Source organism: Nycticebus coucang, chromosome 8 (genome assembly GCF_027406575.1).
Source record: "Nycticebus coucang isolate mNycCou1 chromosome 8, mNycCou1.pri, whole genome shotgun sequence".
NCBI classification, from domain to species: Eukaryota; Metazoa; Chordata; class Mammalia; order Primates; family Lorisidae; genus Nycticebus; species Nycticebus coucang.
Window position 1 is genome coordinate 95,933,534 of NC_069787.1, and position 22,845 is coordinate 95,956,378.

Genomic DNA, 22,845 nt, shown 5'->3' on the forward strand with positions numbered 1-22,845 from the left:
TTGGCATGGTTTTACAGGCTGTGAAAGAAGCATGGTGCTGGCATCTATTTCTTTTTTTTTTATTAATATTAAATCATAGCTGTGTACATTAATGCGATCATGGGGCACCATACACTGGTTTTATAAACAGTTTGACACATTTTCATCACACTGGTTAACATTGCCTTTCTTGCATTTTCTTAGTTATTGTATTAAGACAATTATATTCTACATTTACTAAGTTTCACATGTACCCTTGTAAGATGCACCGCAGGTGTAATCCCACCAATCACCCTCCCTCTGCCCATCCTCCCCCTCCCTCCCCCCTTCTTCTCCCCCTTCCCCATATTCTTAGGTTATAACTGGGTTATAGCTTTCATATGAAAGCCATAAATTAGTTTCATAGACGGCTGAATACATTGGATACTTTTTCTTCCATTCTTGAGATACTTTACTGAGAGGAATATGTGTGGATGTGGAGAAAAGGGAACACTTCTACACTGCTTGTGGGAATGCAAATTAATACATTCCTTTTGGAAAGATGTTTGGAGAACACTTAGAGATCTAAAAATAGATCTGCCATTCAATCCTATAATTCCTCTACTAGGTATATACCCAGAAGACCAAAAATCACATTATAACAAAGATACTTGCACCAGAATGTTTATTGCAGCCCAATTCACAGTTGCTAAATCATGGAAAAAGCCCTAGTGCCAATCGATCCACGAATGGATTAATACACTGTGGTATATGTACACCATGGAATATTATGCAGCCTTAAAGAAAGATGGAGACTTTACCTCTTTCATGTTTACATGGATGGCATCTGCTTCTGGTGAGAGCTTCAGACTGCTTTCACTCATGGTGGACTGTGAATGGGAGGGAGCATGTGCAGAGATAACATGGGGAGAGGGAAAGGAAAAGAGTGGGGAGGTGTCCAGCTTTTTTCAACAACCATCTCTCATGGGGAACAAAAAGACTGAGAACTCACTCTCCACCCCTCAAGGGAGGGTATTAATCTATTAGTAAGGGATCTACCCCCATGACCCAAGTACCTCCAATTAGATTCTACCTCCAACCTTGGGGATCAAATTTCAGCATGAAATTTGAGAGGATAAACATCCAAATTGTAGCACCTGCCACAGCTACATCTATTGAACATTGCATTGGAGGCACTTGTTAGTGTTGTAAGGTAAAAGACATACAGAATGAAGAAGGAAAAGAGGAAGTATAATTTTAGAACATATGATTGTGTATGTAAAATAGCAATAAAATCTGTAGAAAAAACTATGAGAATAAATAAGGGAATTAGCAGGTTTGTTGGCTATAGTATTTAAAAAATTCAGTAGAACCTCCATAGTTGACCACCTCCCTACTTTGACGATGTCCTTAAGTTGACCTAATTTTCACAGACTGGACATACACTTACTATATGTATCAGTACAGTAGGCCTACTTCCTTAGATTGACCACCTCCGTATGTTTATAGTCCCTTGAGTAGTCAATGTATAAAGGTTCTATTGTATGTTATTTTTCTCTGTTTGCAAAAAAGAAGTGGAAAATTCATTAAAGAAATAATGCTATTTATATTAGTAACAAAAGCATCAAGGCATAAATGTAATAAAAATATAAGACATCTGTATTAAAAATCACAAAAATATTAATAGAAATCAAAGACAATCCAAATAAATGGAGAGATTTAACATGTTCATGGATTGAAAGACTGTTATAAAGACTAGACTTTACAGAGAACTCAAATTAGTGAACCAAAAAGAAAAGCAAACAATCTCATCTATCACTGGGCAAGAAACATGATCAGAACCTTCTTTGAGGAAGACAGATGAATGTCTAACAGACATTAGAAAAAATGCTCATCATTCTTAATCATCAGAGAAACGCAAATCAAAACCACCCTGAGATGTAACTTAACTGCAGTGAGAATAGCCCACATCACAAAGTCTGAAAGTTGCAGATATTGGCATGGATATGGAGAGAGGGGAACACTTTTACACTGTTGTTGAGACTGCAAACTAATACAGCCTCTTTGGAAATAAGTATGGAGAATCCTCAATGAACTCAAATTAGACCTCTTATTTGATCCTGCAGTCCCCTGATTAGGCATCTACCCCGAAGAAAAACAAACATTTTCTCCTAAGTACATTTGTGCTAGATTGTTTATCATAGGTCAATTTACAATCATCAAGATGTGGGAAATTCCTGTCAAACCAGGAATGGATTAATAAACTGTGGTATATGTGTACCATGGAATACTATTCAGCCATAAAAAGATAGAGACTTTACATCTTTTGTATTAACCTGGATAGAGTTGAATAACATTCTCTTCAGTAAAGTATCACAATAATGGAAAAACAAACGTCCAATGTATTCAATACTAATATGAAGCCAGTAGACAATCTACTACATGCCCACATAATAGAAAAACTCAATTCAAGTTGGGAGGAGGGGGAATGAGGGAGGGGGTTGGAAGAGGGGAGGAAATTGGTGTGCTCCCACTTAATGGATACAATGTAAAGGTATTGGCACAACTTTTGGGTGCGGGACACAACTACAAGAGGGACTCTACCTAACAAATGCAAATATTGTAACCTAATTGTCTGTTCCCTTACATTAACCTGAAATACAGAAAAAGACTTATAAAGATGTCAGTTCTCTGTCGCTTCTCGGCCTTTGGCTAAGATCAAGTGTAGTATAAAGATGTCATTTCTCCCCAAATTAATCTACAGATTAATGCAATCCCAATGAAAATCAGGATTTTTTCCCCAGTATGGAAATTGAATAGCTTATTCTGACATTTATAGAAAAAGTTATGAAGAACATGACAATTTTGAAGAAGGAAAAGCCAGAGGATATACACTATCAGTTGTTAAGAATTACTAAATTAAGACATGTGGTTGGGGTCAAAGACAGATGAATCAAACAGAACAGAGGGGCCAAAAAAAGACCTTGGAGAGCCACACTTGTGGATTAGCTCTGGCTTACTCATGCCTTTCCTTTCCACAAGTTTCCATGCCACCTAGCAGGTTGCTCCTATAGACCAGCTGCAGCCCATGCCCTCTGGGAAGTTTTGCCAGCATAATGCCTAAAATGGTGGCATGTTCTTTTGGAAGCTATTCTCTTTCTCAAAGATTTTGAATCTTAGCCTTGAAGGGGGGAGAGAGAAGAGTTCTTTTAAGTTCTTAGGAGCAACCTGCTGCGTGGCAGAGAAACTTGTGGAAAGGCATGAGGAACCCAGAGCAGGTGGGTCAGTGTAGCTCTCAAGATGGTGGAGAAATTGACCAGAGAAAAAGGGCCATAGCCAGTCTGTGAAGGTGGCTGAATTAAGCACTAGTGGGCTGTGAACATACCAATTCACTGGTTAGGATACTGATAGTAAAGCAGTAGTATATTAGAATCAATAAAGGATGCTGCTGTTTTCTGCCATGGCTTGCAGTGTCTCATCAGTACTCTCCATTGGCAAAGCATAACTCCAAATGAAGTGGCAAAGGAAACATGTTTATAGCATTGTATTAGTCTGGTTTTCCAGATAAGTATTGTGTGTGTGTGCTCTCTCACACACACATACATGTAAATATGCACTCTGGAATGTATGTTTCTCAGGAATACTCAGACTAATATATCTATCTCTATATAGAAATAAAAAGAAAGATGTTATGGAGGCTAAGAAGTCCCAAGATATGCAGTTGGCAAGCTGTAGACCTAGGAGAGCTGATGGTGTAAGTTCCAGTTCAAGTCCAAAGGCAAGAGAAGAACAATGACTCAGCTCAAAGAGAATCAGGCAGAGAAATCTAATTCTCTTTTACTCTGCCTGTTTGTTATATCCAGGCCTTCAAAGGATCAGATAAGGACCACCCACATTGAAGTGTAGCCTGCTTTATTTGGCCTACTGAAACACTCTCTTCAAACATGTCCATATAATAATGTTTAGCCAAATATTTTGGTATCTTTTGGCCTAGTCGAGTTGACACATAAAAGTAGCTATCATGGGGTCTAATTCCAATATTACAAGGCAGGGAAATAAAGGTGGATTTAGTGATAAGGGTCAATAAATTGATAACTAGCACAATTGCACATAGCATCATTACATTTTATTCTTCATGAGATTTTCTTGAATTTTATGTGCTATGAGATTATATAAATTTCTAAGTCTGGGCCATGGTACAAAATTCTCAAAAGTCACTGATCTGGAAAATCTTCTACATGTGCGCAGGTGAAGATATCAATAGCATTATTTATAGTAGCAAAAAACTGGCAGTTTCTTAAATGCCTACCAATAATGTTGGAGAAATAACAGATACTCCTTGATTTATGATGGGATTATGTATAAATGAACCCGCTGTAAAGTTGAAAAATTATAAGTCAAACTATGTTAAGTCAGGGACTATCTATAAATCATGGTATTTTATGATCATATTTATTTATTTTTTATTAAATCATAACTGTGTACATTGCTGCATTTATGGGGTTCAGTGTACTGATTTGATATACAATGTAAAATGCTTACATCGCACTGATTAACAAATCCATCACTTCGCTTACTTATTTGTTGTGGTAAGACAATTACACTCTAGTCTTATGATCATATTTTATGATCAAATACTAGTCAACAATGAAAATGAATCAACATAAACAGATATCATAAATATAATATTAATCACAGACTCACTGTACAAAATACTTTATGAAATCAATTCTACAAAATATAAAATGTGCAAAATAATACTGTGCATGTATACTAAGGCTATACCTATGTAGTAAAATGAAAAAGACACAATGCATAATAAACGACAACTTTAGTTTATCTGTATGCGGGACATGAAAATATGGGTACTATTTTACTTCTAGTTGCAGAATGAACATATGGCTTTATTATAATACTATTACTTGTACATATTCTTTCTCAAATAGGATAGATTTTGAGAAATTTTTTATTTCGGAATAATTTTAGACTTTTAGACTTTTGCATTTATAGTACAGAAATCCTGTATATCCTTGTTTGTTCAGTATCCCATAAAGTCACAAACCAGTGGTGGAGAGATGGTTAGGAATATGCCAAAACAAATGGGTCCTTGACTCCCACCTTCATTGGTATGTGATTATTGTCAAATTTTTACATAACTACTATACCGTTATGTAAATTTCTTCACTGTAAAGTGAAGAAATTAACATTAGCACATTATTACTAAGTAAACTATAGTCTTTGAATTTTTTCCCTAGAGTCCTTTTGCTGTTCTGTAATCTAATCCAAGATAATAGATTTTTGAAGAGGCATTAAGACTTGACTATAGGCTCGGTGCCCGTAGCACAGTGGTTATGGCACTGGCCATATACACCCAGGCTGGTGGGTTCGACCTGGCCTGGGCCAGCTAAACAACAACAAAATAGCTGGGTGCCTGTCATCCCAGCTACTTGGGAGGCTGAGGCAGGATAATTGCTTGAGCCCACGAGTTTGAGTTGCTGTGAGCTGTGATATCACAGCACTCTACTGAGGTCGACGTAGTGAGACGCTGTCTCAAAAAGAAAAAAAGACTTGACTATAAAATCAAGACTTGGCTTGGCTTTATTTTTTTTAATTTTTAAATTTTTTTGGCTGGGGCCAGGCTTGAACCCACCACCTCTGGCATATGGGGCTGGCGCCCTACTCCTTTGAGGCACAGGCGTGGCCCGCTTGGCTTTATTTTTGTTAAAATATTATATTTCAGAAGTCAAATATTTTTTCTGTTTCTGCTGGGACATGCTTTTAATATTTCTTATATGATATGCTCATTTTTCTATTTCTTGCATTTTCCCCTTTTATTCTTATGTATTTACTCTCTGGGGTATAAAGTAAGACTTCAGCTCTGTTATCTTTTCCCATATACACTTCTCTTACATTCTTCCAATATGCTTATCATTTTTTTAGTTAAATTAGCATTTGATATTTGTATCATTATGATTAATTCATAGCTGATATATATCATATATTATCCATTATACCATTATATCTCCTTCCTCCCTCCCTTTTTCTTTCTTTATTTTCTTTCTCTCTTTGCTTTCTTTTCTTTCAGGGTATGGCTCTGTTGCCCAGGCTAGAGCTCGGTAGTGTGATCATAGCTCACTGCAGCCTCAAACTCTTGGATTAAAGTGATCGTCTCAGCCTAAAGAGGGATGCAGGGACTACAGGTGTACACTACCATCCCTGGCTAACTTAAAAAATATTTTTTAGAGACAGGGTTTCACTGTGTTGCCCAGGCTGGTCTTGAACTTCTGGTCTTAAACTTTTGGTCTTTTTTTTTGCAGTTTTTGGCCGGGGCTGGGTTTGAACCCGCCACCTCTGGCATATGGGGCCAGAGCCCTACTCATTTGAGCCCCAGGCGCCGCCCTAAACTTTTGGTCTTAAGTGATCCTCCTACTTTGGCTTCCCAAAGCACTGGGATTATAACCTTGAGACACTGCACTCAGCTCATTACATTGTTTCTTATATTACCTTTTGTTTTCTGTGGGACTAATGTTTAAATTACTTTTTCATTTACAGTAGAACCTGTGTAAGTTGACCATTGAAGATACTGTAACATAGTGGTCAACATACAGAGGTGATCAATATATAAGGAACTAGGTCTGTTGTACTGATGTATGTATATGTGCGAGTCCAGTCTGAAAATTAGGCCAACTTAGGTAGGTGGTCAGTGTAGGAAGGTGGTCAACTATGGACATTCTACTGTACTTAGTTTTTCATGTACCTATCAATTTCTCTCAGAATTCTTCAAAATAACTGAAACTATTAGATCATTCAGATGTTTCAGGTTTTTTTAATTCTTTTATTTTATTTTTGCCTGCTCTCTATGGAATGGTTTGTCCCTTTTTTATTCTTTATTAAATCATGACTGTGTACATTAATGCATTTATGGGGTACAATATACTGATTTGGTATACAATGTGGAATGCTTACATCTAACTGATCAACATACCATCTCCTCGCTTACTTATTTGTTGTGGTAAGACATTTATACTCTATTCTTAATAGTTTTGAAATGTATCATTGTATTATGCACATTAGGTGAGATCCCCCCAAATGCCCTCCATCCTCCTGGCCTCCCCCCTCCTCTCCCCTCCTCTTTCCTCCTTTCTGGACTATAGTTACGTTCTACCATTCCTATGAATGTGTAGGTGATTATATACTGATTTCATAGTAGTATTGAGTACATTGGATGCTTTCCCCCCCATTCTTTTTTTTTTTTTTTTTTAAATTTATTGTTGGGCATTCATTGAGTTTTATCCCATTCTTGAGATACTTTACTAAGAAGAATATGTTCCAGCTCCATCCAGGTAAACATAAAAGATGTGAAATCTCAATTTTTTTATGGCTTCATAGTATTCCATGGTATACATATACCACAATTTGTTAATCCATTCATAAGCCAGTGGGCATTTGGGCTACTTCCATGACTTGGCAATTATGAATTGAGCTGCAGTAAACATTCTGGTGCAAACGTCCTTGTTGTAAAATTATTTTTGATCATCTGGATACATACCTAATAGAGGAATTGCAGGATCAAATGGTAGGTCCACTTTTAGTTCCTTGAGTGTTCTCCAAACTTCTTTTCCAAAAAGGACATATTAGCTTGCATTCCCTTTAGCAGTGTAGAAGTGTTCCCTTCTCTCTGCATCCACGCCAACATCTATAGTTTTGAGATTTTATGATGTGGGCTGATCTTGCTGGAGTTAGATGATATCTCAAAGTGGTTTTAATTTGCATTTCTTTGATGATTAAAGGTGATGAGCATTTTTTCATGTGTTTGTAGGCCATGTGCCTGTCTTCTTTAGAGAAGTTTCTGTTCAAGTCTCTTGCCCACATAGAAATGGGGTTATTTGTTCTTTTCTTATTAATTAATTTGAGTTCTCTGTGGATTCTAGTTATCATAACCTGTAAATATCTTTTCCCACTCTGAAGGCTGTGTGTTTGCTTTACTAACTGTGCTCTTGGTTGTGCCGAAGCTTTTTTGTTTGATCAGATCCCAGTAATATATTTTTGGTGTTGCTTCAATTGCCAGGGGGCGTCCTCCTCATAAAAAATTCTCCCAGACGAATTTCTTCAAGTGTTTTCCCTGCACTCCCTTCTAGTATTTTTATAGTTTCATGTCTTAAGTTTAAATGTTTTATCCAGTGATAATCAATCTTTGTAAATGGTGAGAGATGAGGGTCCAGTTTCATTCTTCTACAGGTCACCAGCCAATTCACCCAGTACTGTTTGTTAAATAGGGAATCTTTCCCTATTTTGATAGGATAGGTTTTTGATAGGATATCAAAGATCAAATGATGATAAGTGGCTGGGTTCATCTCTTGGTCTCTATTTTGTTCCGTACATCTACCTCTCTGTTTTTGTGCCAATAGCAGGATGTTTTGATCACTATAGATTTATAGTGTAATCTGAAATCTGGTAACGTGATTCCTCCTGATTTGTTTTTATTTATGAGTAATGTCTTGGTTATTTGAGTTTTTTTCCGATTCCATATAAAATGAAGTACTATTTTTTCAAGCTCTTTAAAGTATGACAAGGGTGCTTTAATAGGGATTACATTAAATCTGTAGATTGCCTTGGGTAGTATGGCCATTTTAACAATGTTGATTCTTCCCAGCCATGAGCATGGTCTGTTTTTCCATTTGTTAACATCTTCAGCTGTTTTCTTTCTCAGAGTTTCATAATTCTCTTTATAGAGATCTTTCACATTCTTTGTTAGATAAATTCCCAGATACTTCATCTTCTTGGCACTACTATAAAAGGAATAGAGTTATTGACTATATTTTCAGCTTGACTATTGTCGGCATATATAAAAGCTACTGATTTGTAAATATTGATTTTGTATACTGAGATGTGGCTGTATTACTTGATCAATTCTAAGAGTTTTGTAGTTGAGTCCCTGGAGTTTTCCAGGTATAGGATTGTATCATCCATGAAGAGCGAGAGTTTGATCTCCTCTGACCCCATTTGAATACCCTTTATCCCCTTCTCTTGCCTGATTTTGATGGCTAGAACTTCCATTACTATGTTGAATAGCAGTGGAGACAATGGGCATTCTTGCCTAGTTCCAGATCTGAGTGGAAATATTTTCTATTTTACTCCCTTCTAAGTATGATATTGGCTGTGAGTTTGCTGTATATGGCCTCTATCAGTTTAAGGAAGGACCCTTCTAAGCCTGTTTTCTTGAGTGTTCTGATCATGAAAGGGTACTGGATGTTATCAAAAGCTTTTTCTCCATAAATTGAGAGAATCATATGGTCTTATTTTTAATTTTATTTATGTGATGTATTATATTTGTGGATTTACTTATGTCGAACCAACCTTGTAACCCTGGGATAGTACCAACTTGATGGTGGTATATAATTTTTTTTGGTTTGTTGTTGAATTCTGTTTGCTCAGATCTTATTGAATATTTTTGCATTGATATTCATTAATGATACTGGTTTATAGTTTCCTTTCTTTGTTGGTTCTTTTCCAGGTTTGGGGATCAGGGTGATATTTGCTTCATAGAATGTGTTGGGGAGTATTCCTTCTTTTTCTATGTTTTGGAAAAGATTGTGTTACATAGGTACTACTTCCTCTTTGAAGGTTTGGTAGAAGTCTGATGTGAAGCCATCTGGTCCTGGACTTTTCTTTTTTGTGATATTTCGTATTGTTGATGCCATTTCAGTGCTTTCTAATTCTTCCAATGTTTCTAATTCTTTCTGGCTGAGTCTTGAAAGGTGGCGTGCTTCCAGGCATTGGCCTATTTCCACCAGATTTTCATATTTCTGAGAATAGAGTTTTTTGTAGTAATCATTGAGGATTTTTTGAATTTCTGAGTTGTCTGTTGTTATTTCTTCTTTATCATTTATGATTGATGATATTAGAGATTTTACTTCTCTGTTTCTGGTTAGGTTAGCCAAAGGTTTATCAATTTTATTAATATTTTCAAAGAACCAACTTTTTGTTTTTTTTGATCTTCTGAATGATTCTTTTGTTTTCAATTTCATTTAATTCTGTTATAATTCTTGGTATTTCCTTTCTTCTGCTGGGTTTGGGGTTGGAATTTTCTTCCTTTTTCTTTTGCTTGAGCATTTCCCATTATGTTGTTGACTTCCTCTCTTTCTGTTTTCTTGATGAAGGCTTCCAACGCTATAAATTTCCCTCTTAGGATTGCCTTTGCAGTATCCCACAGGTTTTGATAATTTGTGTCTTCATTATCATTTTGTTCCAAAAATGTGGTGATTTCCTTTTTTAATCTTATCTTTGACCCAGCTATCATTCAGCATAAGGTTATTTAGTTTCCATGACTTTATTTGAGTATGCAGATTCTTGTTGCTGTCGAGTTTAACTTATATTCTGTGATGGTCTGAGAAGATACATATTTCTATTCTTTTAAATTTGCTGAGGTTGGACTTGTGTCCTAAGATATGATCAAGTTTGGAGGATCATCCCTGGGCTGATGAGAAGAATGTGTATTCAGTTTTATTCGAATGAAATGTTCATTAGATGTCTGTTAAGTCCATTTGTTGTAAGGTCAAGTTTATGTCCAATATTTCTTTGTTTAGTTTTTTCTTGGAGGATCTATTCAAAACTGTAAAAGGGGTGTTAAAATCTCCAACTGTCATATTGCAGGAAGATATCAAATTGTTCATGTCTGTTAGGGGTTCCTTTATAAATTGAGGAGCATTCTCGTAGGGTGCATAAATGTTAATAATTGAAATCTCTTCATTTTGTGTGTTTCCTTTGACAAATATGAAGTGATCATCCTTATCTTTCCTTACTTTTGCTGGTTTAAATGCTATTGTATCTGTGAATAAAATTGCAACTCCTGCTTTTTTCTGATTTCCATTTGCCTGAATTATAGATGTCCATCCCTTCACCTTAAGTCTATTTTTATCCTTTAAATCAGTGGTTCTCAACTTTCCTAATGCTACAGCCCTTTAATACAGTTCCTGTGGGTACCGACGCACAGGTTGAGAACCACTGCTTTTAAGGTAAGATGGGACTCTTGTAGGCAATGTGTCTATTTAGACAACCTGTGCCTCTTTAAAGGACAGTTTAAGCCATTCACATTAATTGAGAGAATTGATAAGCATGGTAGTGTTTGGGGTGTCATGTTTTTCAAATGTCTAGTGTATATTTTTAATCCTTTCCCTACTGTGGAAATTAAGTTTTATTCAAAAGTTTCTGGGTAAGTTTACCTTGGAAGTGGCCCATTGTGCTGATCATCATGGAGGATGGTTCTGAGAATATCTTTGAGAGCTGGTTTAGTTATGGCAAATTTCTTCAACGTGTGTATGTCAATAAAATATTTGATTTCTCGATCACAGATAAAACCAGTTTAGCTGGGTACGGGATACTGGGGTGGAAGGTGTTTTGTTTTAGGAGTCAAAAGCTATGACTGTCCTCTTCTGGCTTGAAATGTTTCATCTGAGAGATCTGCAGTCATTCTAACATTTCTTCCTTTGTAGGTAATGCTTTACTTACATCTGGCTGCTCACAGAATTTTCTCCTTCATGTTAACTTTGGGAAAGTTAATTATAGTGTGTCTAGGAGATGTTTTATTTGAATTGAGTCATGCTGGGGTTCTGAAGCTGTCTACTATCTGAATTCCAGTATCCCTTGCAATGCTTGGGAAATTATCCTGCATAGTATCTTGGAGTAGAGCAGTGGCTCTTAACATTCTTAATGCCATGGCCCTTTAATATGGTTCCTGTGGGTGGTGACCACAGGTTTAGAACCATTGGAGTAGAGCATCTGTGCCTTTAGGACCATCCTCTTCTCTTCCAGGAATTCCTATAAGAATGTTTGATCTTTTGGAGTGATCCTACAACTGTCTCAGGGAATGATCAGTTTTTGCTTCCCATCTGTCTGCCTCTCTAAGCATTTGGACACATTCAAAAGCTTTGTCTTTGATTTCAGAGATCCATTTTTCTGACTGCTCTACTCTGTTACTGAGGAATTCTACTGTATTTTGGAGCTCCTTGAATAATTTTTTCATTTCCTTGAGCTCTGGTATCTCCTTTCTCATTATGTCCATATCGTTGGTAATTTTGTCTTTGAATTCACAATTTCTTGAGACAATTTTTGCACAACTCTTTGGATCTGTATTTCCATCTTTTCTTCCAATTTATTCATCTTATTTGCTATCCATATTCTGAATTCTATTTCTCACATTTCAGCCATTTGTTTATAAATGGCATCTCTTTTTTTTTTTGAAAAATTTTTTATTAAGTCATTTGTACATAGATTGTGAATACATTTATGTTATTATGGGATTCAATGTGGTGATTACTTAATACAAATTAGAATGCTTACATCCTACTAATTAACATAGATTTCATCTCATTTACCCAATTACAGTATTAAGACATTTGTGTTTTACACCTGAAAGATCCAACTTGTACTTGCAATATGCTCCATAGGTGTGGTCCCCTTATTAACCCTCTCTCTATTGACCCAGCCATCACCCCTCCCCTCCCCTCCCCCCTCTTTCATCCTAGGCTATAGTTGTGATTTATCTGCATCTGTGATTTAGATACAAGTGTGAGTGATTATAAATTGGTTTCACAGTAGTACTGAGTACATTGGATTTTTTTTCCATTCCTGAGATAATTTACTAAGAAAAATATTTTCCAGCTCCATCCATGTAAACATAAAAGAGGTAAAGTCTCCATTTTTAATTTTATTTATTTATTTTTTTATTAAATCATAGCTGTGTACATTAATACAATCATGGGGCACTGTACACTGGTTTTATAAACCGTTTGAAACATTTTCACCACACTGGTTAACATAGCCTTCCTGGCATTTTCTTAGTTATTGTGCTAAGACATTTACATTCTACATTTACTAAGTTTCACATATACCCTTGTAAGATGCACCGCAGGTGTAATCCACCAATCACCCTCCTTCCACCCTCCTCCCGCCTGCCTCCCTTCCCTTTCCACCTTCCCCATATTCCTAGGTTATAACTGGGTTATAACTTTCATGTGAAAGCCATAAATTAGTTTCATAGTAGGGCTGAGTACATTGGATACTTTTTCTTCCATTCTTGAGATACTTTACTAAGAATATGTTCCAGCTCTATCCATGTAAACATGAAAGAGGTAAAGTCTCCATCTTTCTTTAAGGCTGCATAATATTCCATGCTGTACATATACCATAATTTATTAATCCATTTGTGCATTGATGGGCATTTGGGTTTTTTCCATGACTTAGCAATTATGAATTGGGCTGCAATAAATATTCTGATACAAATATCTTTGTTATGATGTGATTTTTGGTCTTCTGGGTATATTCCTAGTAGAGGAAATATAGGATTGAATGGCAGATCTATTTTTAGATCTCTAAGTGTTCTCCAAACATCTTTCCAAAAGAATGTATTAATTTGCATTCCCACCAGCAGTGTAGAAGTGTTCCCTTTTCTACACATGCACACCAACATCTCTGGTCTTGGGATTTTGTGATATGGGCTAATCTTACTGGATTTAGATGATATCTCAAAGTAGTTTTGATTTGCATTTCTCTGATGATTAAAGATGCTGAATATTTTTCATATGTCTGTAGGGTGTATACCTGTCTTCTTCAGAAAAGTTTCTCTTCAAGTCCCTTGCTCAGCCTGCAATGGGATCACTTGTTCTTTTCTTGCTTACACGTTTGAGTTCTCTGTGGATTCTGGTTATTAAACCTTTGTCAGAGACATAACCTGCAAATATCTTCTCCCATTCTGAGGGCTGTCTGCTTGCTTTACTTACTGTGTTCTTGGCTGTGCAGAAGCTTTTTAGTTTGATCAGGTCCCAGTAGTGTATTTTTGAAGGTGTTTCAATTGACTGGGGGATCCTCCTCATAAAATACTCGCCCAGACAGATTTCTTCAAGAGTTTGAAGAGCACTCTCTTCTAGTATTTTTATAGTTTCATGTCTTAAGTTTAAATCTTTAATCCAGTGAGAGTCTATCTTAGTTAATGGTTAAAGGTGTGGGTCCAGTTTCAGTCTTCTACAGGTTGCCAGCCAGTTCACCCAGCACCATTTGTTAAATAGGGAATTTTTTCCCCACTGAATGTTTGTAATTGGCTTGTCAAAGATCAGATAATGATAAGTAACTGATTTCATCTCTTGGTCCTCTATCTGTTCCTTAAACCTACCTCTCTGTTTTTGTGCCAGTAGCATGCTGTTTTGATCACTATCGATTTATCATCTAGTCTGATGTCTGGTAGCATGATTCCTCCTGCTTTGTTTTTATTTCTGAGTAATGTTTGGCTATTTGAGGTTTTTCATGATTCCAAATAAAATGAAGTATTATTTTTTCAAGATCTTTAAAGTATGACAGTGGCGCTTTAATAGGGATTGCATTAAAATTGTATATTGCTTTGGGTAGTATGGACATTTTAATGATACTGATTCTTCCTAGCCATGAGCATGGTATGTTTTTCCATTTGTTAACATCTTCAGCTATTACTTTCATTAGAGTTTCATAGTTCTCTTTATAGAGATCTTTTATATCCTTTGTTAGATAAATTCCCAAATATTTTATTTTCTTTGGTACTACTGTCTATGGAATAGAGTCCTTAACTGTTTTTTCAGGTTGACTATTGGTATATATTAAGGCTACCAATTTATGAATGTTGATTTTGTAACCTGAGACGCTGCTGTATTCCTTGATCACTTCTAAGAGTTTTGTAGTAGAATCCCTGGTGTTTTCCAGATATCATTATCATCTGCAAAGAGCGGAAGTTTGATCTCTGTGACCCTATATGGATACCCTTGATTGCCTTTTCTTTCCTAATTACTGTGGCCAAAACTTCCATTACAGTATTAAAGAGCAGTGGAGACAATGGGCAGCTTTGTCTGGTTCCTGATCTGAGTGGAATGATTTCAATTCAACTCCATTCAATATGATATTGGCTGTGGGTTTGCTGTAGATGGCCTCTTTCAGTTTAAGAAATCTAGCTTTCATGTGAAGGTCTTAAATTAGTTTCATAGTAGGGGTGAGTACATTGGATACTTTTTCTTCCATTCTCGAAATACTTTACTGAGAATATATTCCAGCTCCATCCATGTAAACATGAAAGAGGTAAAGTCTCCATCTTTCATGAAAGCTATAACCCAGTTACAACCTAAGAGTATGGGGAAGGGGGAAAGGGTGGGGAGGGTGGGGGGAGGTGAGTAGAGGGAGGGGCATTGAAAGGATCACACCTGTGGTGCATCTTACAAGGGTATATGTAAGGCTTGGGAAATGTGGAATGTAAATGTCTTAGCAAAGTAAGAAAATGCCAGGAGGGCTATGTCAACTAATGTGATGAAAATGTGTCAAATGGTCTATGAACCAAGTGTATGCTGCCCCATGATCATATTGATGTACACAGCTATGATTTAAAAAAAAGAAAAAGAAATCTAAAGTGTTCTGATCATGAAGGGATGCTGGATATTATCAAAAGCTTTTTTTGCGTCAATTGAGAGACTCATATGGTCTTTGTTTTTTAATTTGTTTATGTGCTGAATTATATTTATAGATTTACGTATATTGAAACAGCCTTGAGACCCTGGGATAAAACCGACTTGGTCATGATTTATAATTTTTTTGATGTGTAGCTGGATTCTGTTTGTTAGTATCTTGTTGAATATTTTTGTATCAATATTCATTAGTGATATTGGTGTTAATTTTTTTTTCTTGTCGGGTTTTTCCTGGTTTTGGGATCTGGGTGATATTTGCTTCGTAGAATGTGTTGGGTAGTCTTCCTTCTTTTTCTATATTTTCGAACAGGTTGAGTATATAGGTACTAGTTCCTGTTTAAAGATTTGGTAGAATTCTGACGTGAAGCCTTCTGGTCTCTGGCTTTTCTTTTTACGGAGATTTTGTATGGTTGATGCTATTTCAGAACTTGATCTAGGCCTGTTCAACATTTCCACTTGATTCTGGCTAAGTTTTGGAAGGTGACGTGATTCCAAGTATTGGTCAATGTCCTTCAGATTTTCATATGTCTGAGAATAAAGTTTCTTGTAATATTCATTAGGATTTTTTTAATTTCTGAGGAGTCTGTTGTTATTTCATCTTTGTCATTTCTGATGAAATTAGAGAGTTTACTCTGTTTTTCCTGGTTAGGTTAACCAAAGGTTTATCTATTTTATTGACCTTTTCAAAAAACCAACTTTTTGATTTATTGATCTGTTGTATAATTCTTTTGTTTTCAATTTCATTTAATTCTTCTCCAATGTTGGTTATTTCTTGTCTTCTGTTGCGTTTGGGATTGGAATGTTCTTCCTTTTCCAGTTGCTTGAGATGTCCCATTAATTTGTTAACTTCCTGTCTTTCATACTCTTTTTTTTTTGGTTTTTGGCCGGGGTTAGGTTTGAACCCGCCACCTCCGGCATATGGGACTGGCGCCCTACTCCTTGAGCCACAGGCGCTGCCTATGTCTTTCATACTCTTGAGGAAGGCTTGCAGTGCTATGCATTTCCCTCTTAGGACTGCCTTTGCAGTATCACAGAGATTCTGATAATTCATGTCTTCATTGTCATTTTGTTCCAAAAATTTGGCAGTTTCCTTCTTAATCTCATCTATGACTAAGCTATCATTAAGTGTAAGGTTATTTAACTTCCATGTTTTTGTATAAGTATGTAGATTCCTGTTTTTACTGAGTTCAACTTTTATTCCTTGGTTGTCCAGTAAAATGCAATGAAAATTTCTATTCCTTTGAGTTTACTAAGGTTAGACTTGTGACCTAAGATGTGATCGATTTTGGAGTATGTTTTGTGGGCTGATGAGAAGTATGTGTATTGAGTTTTGTTGGGATGAAATGTTCTATAGATATCTGTTAAATCCAAATGTTGGATGGTTAGGTTTAAATCTAAAATTTCTTTGCTCAGCTTCTTATTGGAAGATCTATCCAACACTGCCAAAAGAGTGTTGAAAAATGTGACTATTATGGAGCTGGAGGAAATCAAGTTGCTCCTGTCTGTTAGAATTTCTCTTATAAATTGAGGTGCATTCTGGTTGGGTGCATAAATATTAATAATTGAAATTTCATCATATTGAGTATTACCCTTAAGAAATATGTTTTCTAGTCCCCGTGTTCCACCCAGGTCAGTTCCGCCTCAGGTAAACCCTTTACTCATGGGGCCTGTGTTTCAGTCCCAGGTCTGTTCCATGGTTGTTGCCATCTGAGAAGATGCTCAGCCTCATCTGGTTGCCCAGGAAGACAGGAGGAGAGGCTATGGAATATCTGGGGGTGGGCCTTGTTATTGCTGAAGACGGCTGTTGCTCTGCACCTCGGGCCACCACCATTCCAGTGTAATTCCCTCATAGCCGACCGTCGTATTCTCGCTCCTTTGCTACAGAGTCAGCACTGGCTAGCTGCAGTCCAGGTCCTGTCTGCCCCTCTCGAGAGTTCACCCAAAAATCTGGACTCCTGGGGGGGCAGGTCTCCAGATCATGGAGTGATAGTGGAGGGGAGTGTTAGGAGCTTGGGGTTGCAGGTCGTAACACCAAGCTCATTGAGACCAAATGAACAAATAAACAGATACAAAGGTTACCAGGACACGGGCCCATAGATACAGAGACAGATGGAAACACATAGACATACAGGTAACAGCCACGACAACAGCAATATAAGAACAACTTCCCACTCAGTGCAGGTGTCCATGCTTCTTAAGTCTTTCCACTCTGTTCCCAGGTTCTCCTGCAAACTGGCGACTGCAATCGGCTGTATATTTGTTAAGGGTAAGACTCAATATGATGAGATTTCAATTATTAATATCTATGTACCCAACCCCAATGTACTTCAATTTATAAGAGAAACTCTAACAGACATGAGCAACTTGATTTCTTCCAACTGTATAATAGTCAAGAGATTTTAACACGCCTTTGGCAGTGATGGATCGATCCTCCAACAAAAAGCTGAGTAAAGAAATTCTAGATTTAAATCTAACCATCCAGCATTTAGATTTAGCAGACATCTATAGAACATTTCATCCCAACAAAACTGAATACACATACTTCTCATCAGCCCATGGAACTTACTCTAAAATTGATCACATCTTAGGTCACAAGTCTAACCTCAGTAAATTTAAAGGAATAGAAATTATTCCATGCATCTTCTCAGACCATCATGGAATAAAACTTGAGCTGAGTAACAACAGGAATCTGCATACTCATACAAAAACATGGAAGGTAAATAACCTTATGCTGAATGATAGCTGGGTCAGAGATGAGATCAAGAAGGAAATTGCCAAATTTTTGGAACAAAACGACAATGAAGACACGAACTATCAGAACCTCTGGGACACCGCAAAGGCAGTTCTAAGAGGGAAATTTATAGCACTGCAAGCCTTCCTCAGGAGAACAGAAAGAGAGGAAGTAAGCAATTTAATGGGACATCTGAAGAGACTGGAAATAGAAGAACACTCCAACCCCAAATCCAGTAGTAGAAAAGAAATAACCAAAATCAGAGCAGAACTAAATGAAATTGAAAACAAAAGAATAATACAACAGATCAATAAATCAAAAAGCTGTTTTTTTGAAAAGGTCAACAAAATAGATAAACCTTTGGCCAACCTAATCAGGAGAAAAAGGAGTAAAATCTCTAATCTCATCAATCAGAACTAACAAAGATGAAATAACGACAGACTCCTCAGAAACCCAAAAAATCCTTAATGAATGTTACAAGAAACTTTACTCTCAGAAATACAAAAATCTGAAGGAAATTGACCATTACTTGGAAGCATGTCACCTTCCAAGACTTAACCATAATCAAGTGGAAATGTTGAACAGGCCCATATCAATTTCGGAAATAACATCAACCATACAAAATCTCCCCAAAAAGAAAAGCCTGGGACTAGATGGTTTTACGTCAGAATTCTACCAAACCTTTAAAGAGGAATTAGTACCTATATTACTCAACCTGTTCCAAAAGGTAGAAAAAAAAGGAAGACTACCCAACACTTTCTATGAAGCAAACATCACCCTGATCCCCAAACCAGGAAAAGACCCAACAAGAAAAGAAAATTATAGACCGATATCACTAATGAATATAGATGCAAAAATATTCAATAAGATTCTAACAAACAGAATCCAGCAACATATCAAATAAATCATACATCATGACCAAGTCGGTTTTATCCCAGGGTCTCAAGGCTGGTTCAATATACGTAAATCTATAAATGTAATTCAGAAGCACATAAACAAATTAAAAAACAAAGACCATATGATTCTCTCATTCGATGCAGAAAAAGCTTTTGATGACATCCAACATCCCTTCATGATCAGAACACTTAAGAAAATCGGTATAGAAGGGACATTTCTGAAACTGATAGAGGCCATCTACGACAAACCCACAGCCAATATCATATTGAATGGAGTTAAATTGGAATCATTTCCACTCAGATCTGGAACCAGCCAAGGCTTCCCATTGTCTCCATTTCTTTTCAACATAGTAATGGAAGTTTTAGCCACCACAATTAGGGAAGAAAAGGCGATCAAGGGTATCCACATAGGGTCAGAAGAGATCAAACTTTTGCTCTTCGCAGATGATATGATTGTATATCTGGAAAATACTAGGGACTCTACTACAAAACTCTTAGAAGTGATCAAGGAATACAGCAGCGCCTTAGGTTACAAAATCAACATTCATAAATCGGTAGCTTTTATATATACCAACAGCAGTCAAGTTGAAAAAACAATTAAGGACTCTATCCCATTCACAGTAGTGCCAAAGAAGATGAAATACTTGGGAGTTTATCTAACAAAGGACGTGAAATATCTATATAAGGAGAACTATGAAACTCTAAGAAAAGAGATAGCTGAGTATGTTAACAAATGGAAAAATATACCATGGCCATGCTTGGGAAGAATCAACATTGTTTAAATGTCCATACTACCCAAAGCAATATATAATTTCAGTGCAATCCCCATTAAAGCTCCACTGTCATACTTTAAAGATCTTGAAAAAACAATACTTTGTTTTATATGGAATCAGAAAAAACCTTGAATAGCCAAGGCATTACTCAAATTAAAAAGAAAGCGGGAGGAATCACGCTACCAGACCTCAGACAATACTACAAATCGATAGTGATCAAAACAGCATAGTACTGGCACAAAAACAGAGAAGTAGACATCTGGAACAGAATAGAGAACCAAGAGATGAATCCAGCTACTTACCGTTATTTAATCTTTGACAAGCCAATTAAAACGTTCAATGGGGAAAAGATTCCCTATTTAACAAATGGTGCTGGGTGAACTGGCTGGCAACCTGTAGAAGACTGAAACTGGACCCACACCTCTCACCATTAACCAAGATAGACTCTCACTGGATTAAAGATTTAAACCTAAGACATGAAACTATAAAAATACTAGAAGAGAGTGCAGGGAAAACCCTTGAAGAAATTGAGTTCGGCGAGTTTTTCATGAGAAGGACCCTCCGGGCAATTGAAGCTGCTTCAAAAATACACTATTGGGACTTGATCAAACTAAAAAGCTTCTGCACAGCCAAGAACACAGTAAGTAAAGCAAGCAAACACCCCTGAGAATGGGAAAAGATATTTGCAGGTTATGTCTCTGACAAAGGTTTAATAACCAGAATGCACAGAGAACTCAAACGCTTTAGCAAGAAAAGAACAAGGGATCCTGTCGCAGGCAGGGCAAGGGACTTGAATAGAAACTTCTCTGAAGAAGACAGGTGCGTGGCCTTCAGACATATGAAAAAATGCTCATCATCTTTAATCATCAGAGAAATGCAAATCAAAATTACTTTGAGATACCATCTAACTCCAGTGAGACTAGTCTACATCACAAAATCCCAAGACCAGAGATGTTTGCATGGATGTGGAGATAAGGGAACACTTCTGCACTGCTGGTGGGAATGCAAATTAATACATTCCTTTTGGAAAGAGATATGGAGAACACTTAGAGTTCTAAAAATAGATCTGCCATTCAATCCTGTAATCCCTCTACTGGGCATATACCCAGAAGACGATAAATCACATCATAACAAAGATATTTGTATCAGAATATTTATTGCAGCCCAATTCATAATTGCTAAGTCATGGAAAAATCCCAATTGCTCTTCGATGCACGAATGGATTAATAAATTGTGTATATGTACACCATGGAATATTATGCAGCCTTAAAGAAAGATGGAGACTTTACCTCTTTCATGTTTACATGGATGGAGCTGGAGCATATTCTTAGTGAAGTGTTTCAAGAATGGAAGAAAAAGTACCCAATGTACTCACCCTTATTATGAAACTAATGTCGGACCTCCACATAAAAGCTCTAACCCAGTTACAACCTAAGAATAGGGAGAAGGGGGAAAGGGGGGGAGGGAGGGGGGAAGTCAGTGGACGGAGGGGGATTAATGGGATTACACCTGTGGTGCATCTTACAAGGTTATATGTGAATCGTAGTAAATGTGGAATGTAAAGGTCTTAGCAAAATAATGAAGAAAATGCCACGAAAAGGTATGTTGACTAGTGTGATGAAAATGTGTCAAACGGTCTATGAACCAAGTGTATGGTGCCCCATGATCATACTAATGTACACAGCTATGACTTAGTAAAAAAATAAATGAATAAATAAAAAAAAGAAATATGAAGTTATCATTCTTATCCTTCCTTTTGTTGGTTTAAAGCCTATTGTATCTGCAAATAGAATAGCAACACCTGCTTTTTTCTCAGTACCATTTGTCTGCAATATGGACAACCATTCTTTCACCCTCAGTCTATATTTATCTTTTAAGGGAAGATGCGATTCTTGTATGCAGCAAATATCTGGCCTGAGTTTTTGTATTGCGTCATCCAGTCAGCCAACCTGTGCCTCTTTAGAGGACCGTTTAAGCCATTCACATTAATGGAGGATATAGGTAAGTCTAGTAAAGTTTTCGGTATTGCATTTTTCGAAAGTCCATTGGACATTTTTAATCCTTTCCCCAGTGTGGAAGTTGGAGTTTGATCAAAAGTTTCTGAGTGAGTTTGCTTTTGTGTTAGAGGATTGAGCTTGTCATTATGGAGGATAGGTCTTTGAATATCCTGAAGAGCTGGTTTGGGTATGACAAATTTCTTCAACTTGTGAATGTCATTGAAGTATTTAATTTCTCCATCATAAATGCAAATCAGTTTAGCTGGATACAGGATCCGGGGTTGCCAGTTATTTTGATTTAGGAGATTAAAAGTCAATGACTACCCTCTTCTGGCTTGAAAAGTTTCAGCAGAGAGATCTGCAATCATTTTAGTATTTTTCCCTTTGTAGGAAATGGATTTCTTATGTCTGGCTACTTTCAGAATTTTCTCCTTCATATTAACTTTAGTGAAGTTAATTATGATGTGCCTGGGGGATGTCTTATTCGGATTGAGTCGTGCTGGGGTTCTGAAACTGTCTGCTGTCTGAATTTCAGTATGTCTTGGCATTTCTGGAAAATTATCCTTCATAATTTCATGGAGAAGGGCCTCTGTGCTTTGCAAAGCCACTTCATCACTTTCAGGGATTCCAGTGAGGCGGATATTAGCCTTCTTTGAATTATCCCAGAGCTCTCTCAGAGAATGATCTGTTTTGCCCTCCATTTTTCTTCCTCTTTGAGAGTTTGTGAGCATGCAAAAGCTTTGTCTTCCCTGTCATAAATCCTTTCTTCTGCTTGCTGCACTCTGTTACTGAAGGATTCTACTGGTTTTTGAGATCTTTGAGGACTGTAAATTCTTGCTTCTGTGTGTCAGAGTGTTTGCTTGTTTTGTCTTTAAATTGGTTGAATTCTTGGGATAACTTTTGGATTTCTCCTCAAATTTCTAATTCCAACTTTTAAATTACTTCTCGAATTTCTAATTCCACATTTTCCTCCATTCTGTTAATCTTGTTTGCAATTCAGTTTCTTAATTCTAT

The 22,845-nt window shown here is 36.8% G+C and overlaps 1 protein-coding gene across 7 annotated transcripts in view; it reads left to right on the forward strand.

Moving 5' to 3' along the window:
* DOCK3 (dedicator of cytokinesis 3) overlaps positions 1 to 22,845 on the forward strand; it is an 899,254-nt gene that overhangs the window by 102,646 nt on the left and 773,763 nt on the right. The gene's annotated exons all lie outside the window — the stretch shown is intronic.